Raw genomic sequence first — 14,121 nt, 5'->3', positions numbered from 1 at the left:
TCTTTGTTTCCCTGCACATCACTAGCTGCTCAATGAGTTAACTGAGACTCCGTCAGTAAACTGGATCTGACAGGGAGATTGTACTGCTTTTATCTGTCTTTTTCTGCGTTCTTTAGATGTTGTCTGTTGTTATAAATCAGTATGTAGAGAGGAATTCAGGAAAAGACATACAAGTGACAAACTCTGTCTGAAAGAGCTCACTAATGGATTCTCAGTTAGTTCATTCTGCAGCTAGCAATTTTCATTGATATAGCTGCATTGATCTAGACAACAAACTCAGCTCTGCTATATCTTTAGCTTTTCTTTTACTCTGTTATCTTCAATCTGTGTTTATACTATTTTTTTTTTACAAAAAATTGGAATTAGATCCTTTCCAACCGTGTCATATCTGATCCCCAAATTGAGACCATGCGCATGATCCCCTAAACAAAACAACTAACATTCAAATTAAAATGGCTATCCAGAATTACAAAAACATGGCTGCTTTCTTCTAGAAACAGCACCAACCTTGCTCGCACAGCAGCTCCTCTTCAGTGAGCTGCAATACCAGACATAACCTGATGACAGGCGTGGCGCTGTTTTTGGAATATAAAGTATCCATGTTTTGTTTTTGTTTTTTTAATCCTTTATTGTTCACTTAATTAAAAACATTGATCCATAATTGCGGTTTTGCCGGGAAATTAACTTTTTGATACTGAGCACACGACCGGCTTTACTAGCTACATGACTATGAATATTCATTATGAAAATGTTTATCCAGGCAGGTTGCTGGCAAATGTTGTTGTCTCGGCTGAGATATCATTCTCCGCTTTGTTCGGTGCTATTCACATATGTACGAGAAGGTCCATCTGGGCCCGAGGCAGAAAGCTATGGAGGAGCGAGACCTGACAGCGAGCCCCTCGGCCCTGGCCAAACACGAAGCATATTGGAATGTGGAGCGCTGAGCTAGGGTAACAGTCTGAGAAGTCCAAATTCTCTTATCATCGGGGTAAATGAAACACTTGTGGAGGAGACGGCATGTTTAGGGCTTAATGTGACAGAGCCACATTAAAGAAAAACAGCTTTCGGTTATTTTTACAACCCCAGAAAGATTTTCTTCCAGATGATCAAAGATTCCAGCGTTGGCCCCTCTGCAGCCTGTAACAAATCCTTCACGCATTTATTTTATAAGCTCAGCAAAGGAGACGTCCTGGACGCCTAGATCAGCGCCTGAAAATTCCGGAGCGGTCTACAGAACCAGAAGAATGGAAGAACGAGTACGTAGAATGAAGAGAAGAACGTGGAGGATCTCTTGGCAATTGCCCCTCTCCGGGGTGGGAAATACTAGGCAGTTTAAGGGTTAGAAGCAATGGGCAAATGTTCCATAAGTGACACTGACAAGTCCCAAATTATAATGGATGGAAGATTGGGTCAGAACATGTCCAAGATGGAAGTCAGAGTGCCAATGCTGACCGCTGTGGAACCACCGAAAGTACCTACAATGAGCGAGCGGAAGTATCAGAGCCGGACCGCGGAGAAATGACAGAAGGCGATCTGATGTGAATTGATTCAATACAAATCAAATACATGTTGAGTATTAGAGAAGTTGCTGGACCAAATTTGCGATTCGATTAGCGCGAATAAGCAAAAAAAAAAAAAAATGTCCGCCGCTATTTTTCACAAAAAAGAAGATTGCATCATACTGTAATTGCAGTAGTAAAAAAAAAAAAAAAAGAGAAAGCAAAAAACACAAATATACTGCAAATAATGCATAAAGGTAATAATAATAATAAGAGTATTTAGTAAACATAATTTTGATCAAAATAATGTACAAGCCATCCCGCCACGTCACGGCAACCCTTGCCGTGACGTGGCGGGATGGCTTGTACATTATTTTGATCAAAATTATGTTTACTAAATACTCTTATTATTATTATTACCTTTATGCATTATTTGCAGTATATTTTTTACTTTTAGTTCAGGATATTTGTGTTTTTTGCTTTCTGTTTTCTCTGGTTAATGGTCATGTGTTAATATGCACTTACATTGTGCATACACATTAACTTACTTTTCTCAGTTCAGATTTGTTTTTTATTCATTTCATTGTGCATTCAGTGCATATATGGGTGTGACCGCCCTCTTTCTGAGCTGGGAAAGCCATCCAGTCTGGCCCAAGCTGTTACTAGTGGTTCAGCCGCTCAACCCTTGTTCACATTTACGCCACTTGGCAAGTGAATAGGTTTTAAATACTAGAGTAGGGACTGTCCCACAAGGGTTGCCGTGACGTGGCGGGATGGCTTGTACATTATTTTGATCAAAATTATGTTTACTAAATACTCTTATTATTATTATTACCTTTATGCATTATTTGCAGTATATTTTTTACTTTTAGTTCAGGATATTTGTGTTTTTTGCTTTCTGTTTTCTCTGGTTAATGGTCATGTGTTAATATGCACTTACATTGTGCATACACATTAACTTACTTTTCTCAGTTCAGATTTGTTTTTTATTTTTTTTTTTTTGTAATTGCAGTAGTGTAGGCATCTGAATAACGCCTTGCAGGTATCACATCAGAAGGTATAACACTGTCAATCCACCTGTGTAAAAGCCAAGGCAGGGAATGCAGCAGCTGCTTTGCAATGAATCTAGATAAAGGGAGGATGTCATAGGTCGCAGCTTAGCCATGGAGATGGGAAGAGAAAACTATAAGCATTGTATAAACTGTACATATAGGCTCCGATTCATCAAGACTGACGTTTTCCACATGAGTGTGAATAAGGGGCGGGGTGGAGTGCAAAGAGCCTAATTTATTAAGAAGTGCCTTCGGATGTCGGATAAGGGGATCGTCGTGGAATTGCCATGGAGAACGTCGGACCTGCATGGGAACATTTTTTTTTTTACTATATTGGTTAATGAGGGACAGTGTCTTGTCCTTATCTCTCCCTTTTTATGTTTTTCAGGTTTCCATTTGTGGACACTGGATTCTCTGGACTACGGCGGAACAGCATGAGAATTTTCTTTATAATAAAATAGTGAACCAAGGAAAGTGTCGGAGAATGATTTTTGACAGTAAAGGATTTTTTGTGTGTTTAGTTCTTTTTTTTATTACTGGGTTAGTAATGGGGATGTCTGACAGACACCTCTGCATTACTAACACCGGGGTTTGATGTCAGCCAGCTGCTGACATTAATCCCAAAAACCATTACCTCGACTGCCAATGCACCAGGGCAATCAGGAAGCGCCAGAATTGGCAGGTCTAATATGATGTGTCATTTCTAGAATAGCTGTGAGCTTGTATTTTTAGGCTGGTTAGGAAGGGCCCAATAACCAGGGACCTTCCCAGCCTGATAATATCAGTTCTTAGCTGTCTGCTTTACATTTGCTGGTTATCAAACATAGGGGGACTCCAAGTCAATTTTTTCAATTATTTTGCGATAGATGCTTAAAAATCTGGACTATAAAGTACACGTGCAAGGCACTAAAGGGTGCCATTTTAGAATATGTGGGGATTGGTGAAATTGTATATCTGCTGGACATATATTTTATTCTATCTATCTAGCTATTTCTGGGGAAGTTGGGGTGTACTATCTTGCTTCAATTTCCTGATTGCTTTGAGATGTATGCGTAAAAATCAGAAGTGTGATGTCTATTTTTTTATCGCACCCATAGACTTGCATTGGCGAGTCTCGTCCGATATACATGGTCAATAGCAGCATGTTGCTATTTTTCCCTGACGCTGAGTAGACCTGAGAAAAAATACGCCCTGCCTCACTGAATACATAACATTGGTCAGAATGCAATATTATACGCCAGTGTGAATGAGCCCTTACTCTGAGAGTGTAACTTGTCCATGGCCTAGCAGACTCAAGGACCCGAGGTGGTATCTCCAGTGTTACTTTCTTATAACGGAACCTTTCCCGTATTTGAAGATCTGATTTCCATTACTTACTAAGCCCGGCGAGCCTTTCCTAGTAACATAAACCATCTACAAATCACTCCCTACATAATCATCTACTGCGCAGTTGACACCCACGTGGTGAAGTCAAGCCAAAAATCCACAGTCTCTGCCAGGACGTGCTCAGCAGCTTCCAGAGCAGAAGAAATCTGTATAGACGGAAGGTCCCTACCGCTCACCCGTGATGGCTTCAAACCTGAGACCTTACTTAGTTCAGCTTCATAAAGTAGCCTGCAAAACTTTCATATTTCTCCTTTTGAGTATAGGCCAAGAAAGTCAATCTCCGAATGCTCAAAATACTCAAAATCTTAAAGAATCGTCCAAATCACATTGGTAAATGGTATTTTAAGCTTTAGGATGACATCACCTACCTATGCAAAGTGCGTGCACCTGTACAGAACTCATTTATGGATTATTACAGTGGTTAAGAAATGGATCTGAAAATGGATCTGAAAAATCCGAAAAAGAAGAGGCTAGTAGGACGGTACATGAAGCAATATGTTTTGGCAGAAAAGAATGAATCAATTAAAGGAAAATAGAATTTGCGTCTAATTTTACAAAACATTCTGATTCTCCAGAATCTGATCTTTTTTATTTACTTTAGATGAATCCAGCAAAATAGTAGCTAGCGAGGAAGGGGTAAAAAATAATCTAATACTGATCTCTCTTTGGCCCTAGCCATACCTGTGTTACATTAGGCCATCTACTGCTTCAGATATTTTTTGTTTCTATCTTTCTTCCAGCCAGGACATCCATTCACTAGGAACCACACCATTTCATCAGTGATCATGCGTTTGACTGCATGTGATGATATGGGCCTAATGAATGGAAGACCAGGCCAGAAAGAAGAAAAATGGAAGAATATAGATGATAGCCAATAGAAGACAGAAAATAGAAGACAGAGGATAATGACAGAAGATAGAGGACAAAGGATAAAAGACAGAAGACAGAGAACAAAGGGCAGAGGATAGAAGACAGGAGACACAGGAAAAAGGACAGAGGATAGAAGACAGGAGACACAGGACAAAGGACTGGGTAGAAGACAGGAGACAGGACAAAGGACATAGGATAGAAGGCAGGAGACACAGGGCAAAGGACAGAGGGTAGAAGACATTAGACACAGGGCAAAGGACAGAGGATAAAAGACAGAAGACAGAGAACAAAGGGCAGAGGATAGAAGACAGGAGACACAGGAAAAAGGACAGAGAATAAAAGACAGGAGACACAGGACAAAGGACTGTGTAGAAGACAGGAGACAGGACAAAGGACATAGGATAGAAGGCAGGAGACACAGGGCAAAGGACAGAGGGTAGAAGACAGAAGGTGCAGGACAAAAGACGAGATAGAAGACAGGAGACACAGAACAAAGGATAGAGGACAGGAGACACTGGTCAAAGGACAGAGGATAGAAGATAGGAAACACAGGACAAAGGACAGTGGGTAGAAGAAAGGAGACACAGGACAGAGGATAGAAGACAGGAGACACAGGAAAAATGACAAAGGAAAGAAGACAGGAGACACAGGGCAAAGGACTGGGTAGAAGACAGGAAACAGGACAAAGGACATAGGATAGAAGGCAGGAGACACAGGGCAAAGGACAGAGGGTAGAAGACATTAGACACAGGGCAAAGGACAGAGGATAAAAGATAAAAGACAGAGAACAAAGGGCAGAGGATAGAAGACAGGAGACACAGTAAAAAGGACAGAGGATAGAAGACAGGAGACACAGGACAAAGGACTGTGTAGAAGACAGGAGACAGGACAAAGGACATAGGATAGAAGGCAGGAGACACAGGGCAAAGGACAGAGGGTAGAAGATAGGAGGTGCAGGACAAAAGACGGGATAGAAGACAGGAGACACAGAACAAAGGATAGAGGATAGAGGACAGGAGACACTGGTCAAAGGACAGAGGATAGAAGATAGGAAACACAGGACAAAGGACAGTGGGTAGAAGAAAGGAGACACAAGACAGAGGATAGAAGGCAGGAGACACAGGAAAAATGACAAAGGAAAGAAGACAGGAGACACTGGTCAAAGGACAGAGGATAGAAGATAGGAAACACAGGACAAAGGACAGTGGGTAGAAGAAAGGAGACACAGGACAGAGGATAGAAGACAGGAGACAGGAAAAATGACAAAGGAAAGAAGACAGGAGACACTGGTCAAAGGACAGAAAACAGAAGACAAAGGACAGAGGATAGAAGACAGGAGACAAAGGACAAGGGACAGATGATAGAAGACAGGAGACACAGGAAAAATGACAAAGGAAAGAAGACAGGAGACACAGGGCAAAGGATAGAAAACAGAAGACAAAGGACAGAGGATAGAAGACAGGAGACAAAGGACAAGGGACAGATGATAGAAGAGTAGACAAAGGACAGAGGATAGAAGATAGGAGACACAGGACGAAGGACAGAGGATAGAAGCCAGGAGACACAGAACAAAGGATATAAGACAGAAGACACAGGACAAAGGACAGAGGATAGAAGACAGGAGACTCAGGACAGCGGATAGAAGATGGGGGACAGAGGACAAAGGACAGAGGCTAGAAGTCAGGAAACACAAGCCAAACGACAGAGGATAGAAGACAGGAGACAAAACAAAGGACAGAATAGAAGACAGCAGACACAGGATAATGGACAGAGGATAGAAGCCAGAGCATACAGAGCAGAAGATAGAGGACAGAATACAGATGGCAGGGGATGCAGGATAAATGATAGATGATAGAAGAAAGAAGAAAGAAGACACAGGACAAATGACAGCAGATAGAGGACAAAGGACAGTGGACAAAACTTCGAGGATAGAGAACAGAAGACTGATTACAGAGTACAGAAGATAGAGCATAGAAGACGGAAGATAGAGGATAGAGAACAGAAGATACAAGAGAGAAGATAGAAAACAGAGTAAAAGACTAAGGATGGAGGATAATAGAAGACAGAGGATTATGAATAGAAGATAGAGGAGAGAAGATAGAATACACAATGTAGAGAATAGAGGGTAGAAGGTAGAGGATAAGGGGATAAGGTATAGAGGATAAAAGATAAAGGATAGAAACTAAAGGATATAAGTGAGAAGATTGATGATAGAAGATAAAGCAGTTATGTCAAATACATGACCCACATGACACTGGAAACCAGAGAAATAACAATAACTAGGCTTGGGGAGGAAATGGAACCCACCGACATCCGTGCTGGCTTTAAGTTGAATATGCATACTCAGACACGAATTCAGCCGAAATGTTTTGCGGTGCAGAGAGCCGCTGACTCTATGAAGAAGGAAAAGGGCAGGTGAGAAGGATCGATTTATTTTTGAAGAGTGGCAGGATAGGGGCCATTCTTATAACATGAGGTCCAGAAAGGGAGACATTTTTATCGGATGGGGTCTAGTACGGGAGACAGTATTACAGGATGGGGGTGAGGATGGAGGACTTTATTGCAGAATAGGGGCAAAATTAGCATTACTAAAAATATCTTGTCCTTCATGGACTGTGGCCTGTCAACTTCACTTTTTTTGTGGCCCATTTACCCAGCCAACATTGAGACCCCTGAAATAAAGGAATGAAAATGAGATCAGCTAAGAGAAGAGAAGGTAGAGGAGGGATAAGAGAGAGGAAAAGACAGAGAAAAGAGGATAGAGGAGAAAATATAGAGGAGAGAAAATAGAGGAGAAGAAGACAGTGAAGAGATACAAGAGAGAGGATAAAAGACAGAAAGTGGAGGACAGAGGAAAGCAGATACAGGAAAGGAGATAGGGGATTGAAAACTGAAGACATAAGATAAATAATGAAAGACAGAGGATAAAAGATTAAAGAAGTTAGAAAACAGGATTAAAGATAGAAGATTGAAGAAAAAAGATAGAAGACAGAAAACAGAGGATTGCAACCAAGGTACAGGGAGGTCTAAGAAAAGGAGAGCAGAATAATTTTTTAACCCCTTCCCAGGTAATTAATTTCCAATCAAATTTTCCTTTTAAATTGAATCAAATTTCAGATGACTGCCAACAGTGGAAGAATAAGTTTCTCTCCGGCGCTGCGCTTGATTAGAATTAGGGGAAATTTGCTCACCTCTAATGTTGACTACAATATAGTGACCATGATTATTCTCTTTTGATATATAACATAGGTTCTGAAAGTTGAGTACAGTTATAATTAGTTCTTTGCTAGTTTGCACATCATCTCTGTGTCATGCTTTATAGAAATTTCCATAGCATCGGATAACTCACGGCTGCCTTTGTTATTGTTATGCCTGATGTGTGGAAACATACTTTATGAATAAATATTTGGCGCTAGAAACATTTTAAGAATCAAAAATATGCATTACATCATGATCTGCTCAAGTTCAAGCAACGTCTTCCCTTTACCACGTTTATAAAACAGTTTAATTTTACTTTCCTAAACGTTGTAAACCTGTTGTAGTCATGTATGACAGTTTCCATAGTTTGAGGAATAAAAAAAACCAAGAAACTTCAAAATGGAGTTTCTGAAAGTATCTAAAGACAGAAGTATATGTGGCACCCCAGGAGTCCAGTTGCCACAGTGGCATTGCCTCCCTCACAGGGGGGTAATGACATGCCTGGAAGCGAGGAGGAGTCTCCTAACCAGTTAACCCTTACATCCAACACTTTTCCTGACTCCAGACCGGAAGGGGGAGCTCTAAACCCGGTTTCAGGGGAACTTCTCTATGAGTTCTGGCCTGGAGGAGGGGTCAGTCAGTCAGTGTCTGGGACTGAGAGGGACAGAGTCTGAGTGAAGGAGAAGTGAAACAGATCCTAGGGAGTGGAGCTGTGACCAAGCTCACCCCAGAGTACAGCGCTAGAAGCTGGACGCCAGAGTCCATGGCTGATGGGTACAACAGTCCCAGCAGCTAAATCCAGAGGGCAGGGGATTGCAGGTCTCCTGGCCCAGCAAACACCTGAAGGCACAGCAGCAGACTAGAGCCCAGAGCAGCTATAAAGGTGTGACACCTGCAACAGGCTCAAGCTGCCTGCCATACGGGCCAGTGCAGTAAGGAGGCCTCAAACCCATCTGGCTTAGTGGATCCTAAGTTGCCCCAGCCTGCACTTCAAACCGTGTGGAAATTGCACGCTGCTGTGTACTCGGAGTTATTTACCGCACCACCCACCCTGCACTACATCCATCATCACCATCTTTAACAGTATAATTGCCCTGGGACTAAGCTCTACCTGTGGAGAGCTGCATCAACTCTGCTGCATCACCATCAGCCCCAGCGGTCTCTTTATGCAGCGTTGGCCATCCTTGGCCGAGTACCACAAGTGGAGTCACGAATCATCTCTTATCAACTTTATTTCCCCTTAATCATCATTTTTCATTGGACGCCCAAGGTCACTGCTGCCGTGACACATCCCTTTAAGAACCAGCCCGGTACCGAGTATCCACACGGCCCTGGCGGGCATATAGACAGACAGATCATAGATCATGGATGCATAGCTGATAGATAGATAGCAGAAAGATAGATATATAATAGATAAATAATAGATAGATAGATAATAGATAGATAATAGATGATAGATAGATAAATAGATAGATAGACGTGTTTTCACATGGCCTAGATTCATGTACATGTGCTGCTGTATTCTTTTTCTCTATATTGTGCAGTTTTTGCAGCTTGCAGGTGTTCACACTAGGAGGTGCTAGTCGGGTTTTTTCTCTATTTAGTTGCTGGATGCTAGCTGCCTCCAGTCAGATCTTGCACCCCTCCCATTGGCCTTGAAGGTGGCCGCAATCAGCCCTACCTGCCCATAAATTGTAGGCTTAGCCCGGTAGTGACATGTTTGTCGAAAATTGTAGGCTGGTGGCCCAGAAGTGGCTTATGTACAGTAGAGCAGGGACCCCTCAGGGGAGGTCACCTTGCCGTGGTTGATGGGCTTACATGAATTGGCCAATTTGTGCACTAAGAACCTTCATATTTCATCTTACTGTAAGTAGAAAAAATTTTTTTTGAAAAATATATTTTTGAGGATTATTATCTAAATTGAATGGTTTTAATGTTTTTCTGTGTTTTCACATAGCCTAGATTCATGTACATGTGCTGCTGTATTCTTTTTCTCTAGATACAAGTAGATAGATAGATAGATAGATAGATAGATAGATAGATAGATAGATAGATAGATAGATAGTCGGGATATGGTTACCAGTAAAAATGTTAAGTAGTTGTTGCTGACAGAAGTAATGTAACATTTTATATGCTGTCAGTAAATATACTAATGCAGATTACTTGGCGCAAAGTAAATAGAATCTTAATTTCTTCTCCTGGCCGCGACTTTCGACACAGACATTACTGTGACATATATTTGAAGTTGCTGATCCATTAGTAACATCTGGATGAAATTAAAGCTCAATAAAGAGAAATGAAGCCGCTCGCCGGCAGGTGAGACGTCTTCGGTAATGAAAAAATAAGTTTTCCAGGCCTGCTTCATTGTATCTGACCCCAGAACATAACATTGCAAGTCTTCTTTCTTTGAAATCAAAATTATGCCATTGTAAATTTGTTTTTTTTTTTAGTAAAATTTACAAACTTTCTGCTGTTTGCAATAAAGCAATAAAACAAGAACAATGTAAATGTCACAACTAATATATAGAGGTTAGTGAGGAGCAAACGTTCTCGGATAAGGTGTTATCTGAGCATGCTCAGATGCTAACCGAGTGTCTTCGGTGTGCTCGAATAATATGTTTGCGTCCCCGCGGCTATTTGACAACCAGAACACTTATGAGGATTGCCTAACACCTTATCCGAGCACGTTCACTCATCACTAATAGAGGTATCTCCAAATTCAGGTTTCAGTTTGTAAACTAAGGCGCATACTTAACAATGAAGGTCTCCGTGTCTGGCCTCCACAATATCACCTTTACTGACCCAAAAGTACAAGAGAAGTCAGCTCCTATTTTCTCAAATCCATATAAATAATCCACAGAAGTCTTGTGATTCTGTTCTATGGAGTAATGAAACAAAACTTGAACTGTTCAGGCCTACAAAAAAGTGGAAATTAAGGTGAGGAAGAACGGTGATGAATATGCTAAAAAGATCACACAGCTTACAGTGATGCATAGAGCTGGTTCATTGATGTCTATAGTGAAGCATAGCGCTGACTTGGTGATGACTGCAGTGAAGCATGGTGGTGTGTGGATCGGTTATGCTTACAGTGAAGAATGGTGATTGCTCAGTGATGCCTACAGTGAAACATGGTGGTGGCTTAGTGATGCCTATAATGAAACAAGGCAGTAGTTCATTGATGCCTACAGTGAAGCATGGCGGTGGCTCAGCGAGAAGCATGGGGGTGACTTGGTGATGACTGCAGTGAAACATGGTGGTGGCTCAGTGATGCCTACAGTGGAGCATGGCGGAAACTCAATGATATTTACAGTGAAGCATGGTGGTGGCTCAGTGATGCCTATAGTGAAACATGAAAGTTGTTCAGTGATTCCTACAGTGAGGAATGGTGAGGGCTCAGTGATACATACAGTGAAACTTGGTGGTGGGGGTTTACTACTATGAGTACACATGCTTGAATAATAAATCTATGTAACCCAGCCCCTGCACCTTTTATGGAGTTTTCCTAGTTCTGATATCATCTATTAATTTACCTTATTATATTGTTTCTACTACTACATCCACTAGTAGCACCTTATACCAGCACATTGCAATTTTCCATGCATTTGGTATAATATTCATTTTTGTGCATCAGATATTATTCCTAGTGGTCTAACTACTAATCTAAGTATAGTCCGCCTTTGGTTCCTAATATAATTCTCATGCAATAATACTGTGCATCTCCCTCCCCTTTTTTGGAGGTTTCTTGTGCTGTCTTTTATCATTTTATTATTATATTTTAACTCATTGTCATAAATAAACATTTATTTTTAATCGTATAATCTTTAGTTGGAATCTCTTCTTGTCTGGCGGCTACCAACTGCAATAGACTGTGTTGATATATTGACTCAGTGATGCCTACAGTGAGGCACTGTGAGGGGTCAGCGATGCCTACAGTGAAGCATAGCGGTGGCTCGGTGATGCATACAGTGAAGCTTGGTGGTAGTTCAGTGATGCTTACAGTGAAACATGGCAGTAGCTCTGTGATGCCTAGAGTTTAGCATGGTGGTAGCTTGATGATTCCTACAGTGAAGCATGATGGGGGCTCAGTGATGCCTAGAGTGAAGCATGGTGGTGGATCAGCGATACCTACTGTGAAACATGGCAGTAGCTCAGTGATGTATTTAGTGTAGTATGATGGGGGCTCTGTGATGACTGCATTGAAACTTGGTTGTGGTTTGGTGATACCTACAGTGAAGCATGGTGGTGGTTTAGTTAAGCCTTGTGACTGCTTTGTACTGGAAACTTGCAGTATGTGGAAGGCAAGATGGATTCAATCATATATTAGGAAATTCTTGAAGAAAACATCATGCCTTCTGTGAGGAATATGAAGCTTAGGTATCATTGAACCTTCCTTCAGGACAATGATCCCATGCAACTTCAACATCCACCAGGGCTTGGAATCAAAAGAAGTCCAAGAAGATTCTGGAATGGCCACCATAGTTGCCTAACTTGAGCCCCACAGAAAAGCTTTTGAGGGATTTGAAAAAGGGACTTCAGTACACAATCTCAAGAATACTAGTGACAGGAGGCCATTTCCCAATAGAAATCAACTAAGATTCTTCAGGAATCCTGGTGTGTGCTTCTAGGCTTAGCAAAATATCAGTCAAGTAACAGGGGCACTGATTGTCACGGCATGCTCACAGCCCTGATGGAAGTGAGCGGCTATAGCGATAATTTCACTTACCAAATTTTTCAGACTATAAGACGCACTTTTTCCCCCAAAGTTTGGGAGAAAACGGGGGGGTGCGTCTTAAAGTCGGAATGTGCTTACAATTAGTGTGGTGACAGCAAGAGTCGGGTGATTCTTCCAGTGGTCTGACGCTGCAGGGGAATAATCTCGTTCCCATCCAAGCCTGGTGCGGCTGCTGCAGCAGCTTCAGTGGTGCTCGGTGCTGCGGGGGCACCGACGACATTATGTGAAAGCCCGAAGCCCCTGCAGTTATATTGCCTCGATGCTGTGCCCCCCGGGGAAAATGGCCGCCGGAGGTGGCGCATGTGCAGATTGAGATCTCGGCTGCTGAGATCTCGGGACGAGACCTTACTCTGCACCTGGAGAATCAATATGGCCTCCGGGAAAATGGCCTCTGGAGGCAGCGTATGTGCATATTGAGATCTCAGCTCCGAGATCTCGTCTCCCGACATCTCAGGATGACATCTCGTTGCCAAGATCTCAATCTGCCCATGCGCCAACTCCGGCGGCCATCTTCCCGAAGGTCACAGCATTAAGGCCAGATCCCCGCGCACCACCGAGCACAGTCAAACCTGCCGCATCAGGCTGGGATGAGAGCGAGATCATTGCCCTGCAACGTCGGACCACCGCCTGAATCCTGCTGCCACCAGCGCTGCCGGGTAAGATGAATTCAGGACTGTAAGACGGACCCCCATTTGACGCATTAATTTTTTCCCCATTTTCCTTCTGAAAATTTTGGGTGCGTCTTAAAGTCCGAAAAATACGGTAACTTTCTCCCTGAAGTCAAACATCCTGTGAGACAGCCACATATATTAAATATATTATTGATCTGCAGATTAGCAATATGGCTGCTTGTAACTATCTTTCTTTCTTTTACAGGTTCTCTGTAAATATTGTCTGCATGAAGGTTTACTGGTGGAAACGTTGAGATGATTATTTTTTGTTCTTGATACAGAGCAGATTCTACAACTAATCTACGATGCCAACTGTTTGTTTGACTATGGTTTGCTTTTGGAATCTATAATAAAAATACACATGTTGGAACCAACACAAGTTTCCCAAACTTTCCTTCTTCTGTGCATTATATCACGTCATGAGGAGCTGACATAATCCAATTTTTGAACTCTGCATTTTTCCTGGCAGCGGGTGCAGGTACTGTGGGGCAGGAATCTAAAAAGCTGAGTGACAGGGTATGAATTTCACAACCAAGAAAGCCACCAGTCTTGATGGCCTCCGTCCCAGTGACCATAAATTGCCAACTATTTTTATGGCTTCATTTACGCTACATGTCACGAGAAAAAACGTAATGTAAATGAAGTAGTGAAATGCTGCGTCAGATGAAAGCAGCAGAATTAGAGGTTTGCGAGCACAAAGTTGTGTCCAAAGA

At 42.1% G+C, this 14,121-nt stretch overlaps 1 protein-coding gene across 1 annotated transcript in view; it reads right to left on the bottom strand.

The window, feature by feature from the left end:
• CCBE1 (collagen and calcium binding EGF domains 1) overlaps window positions 1–14,121 on the bottom strand; it is a 381,954-nt gene that overhangs the window by 80,989 nt on the left and 286,844 nt on the right. The window lies entirely within an intron of this gene.

Source organism: Dendrobates tinctorius, unplaced genomic scaffold (assembly GCF_039654945.1).
Source record: "Dendrobates tinctorius isolate UK_male_01 unplaced genomic scaffold, ASM3965494v1 ptg000085l, whole genome shotgun sequence".
Lineage (NCBI taxonomy): Eukaryota > Metazoa > Chordata > Amphibia > Anura > Dendrobatidae > Dendrobates > Dendrobates tinctorius.
Note: the sequence above shows the minus strand (reverse complement) of the source record. Positions and strands in the feature narration are given on the sequence as shown.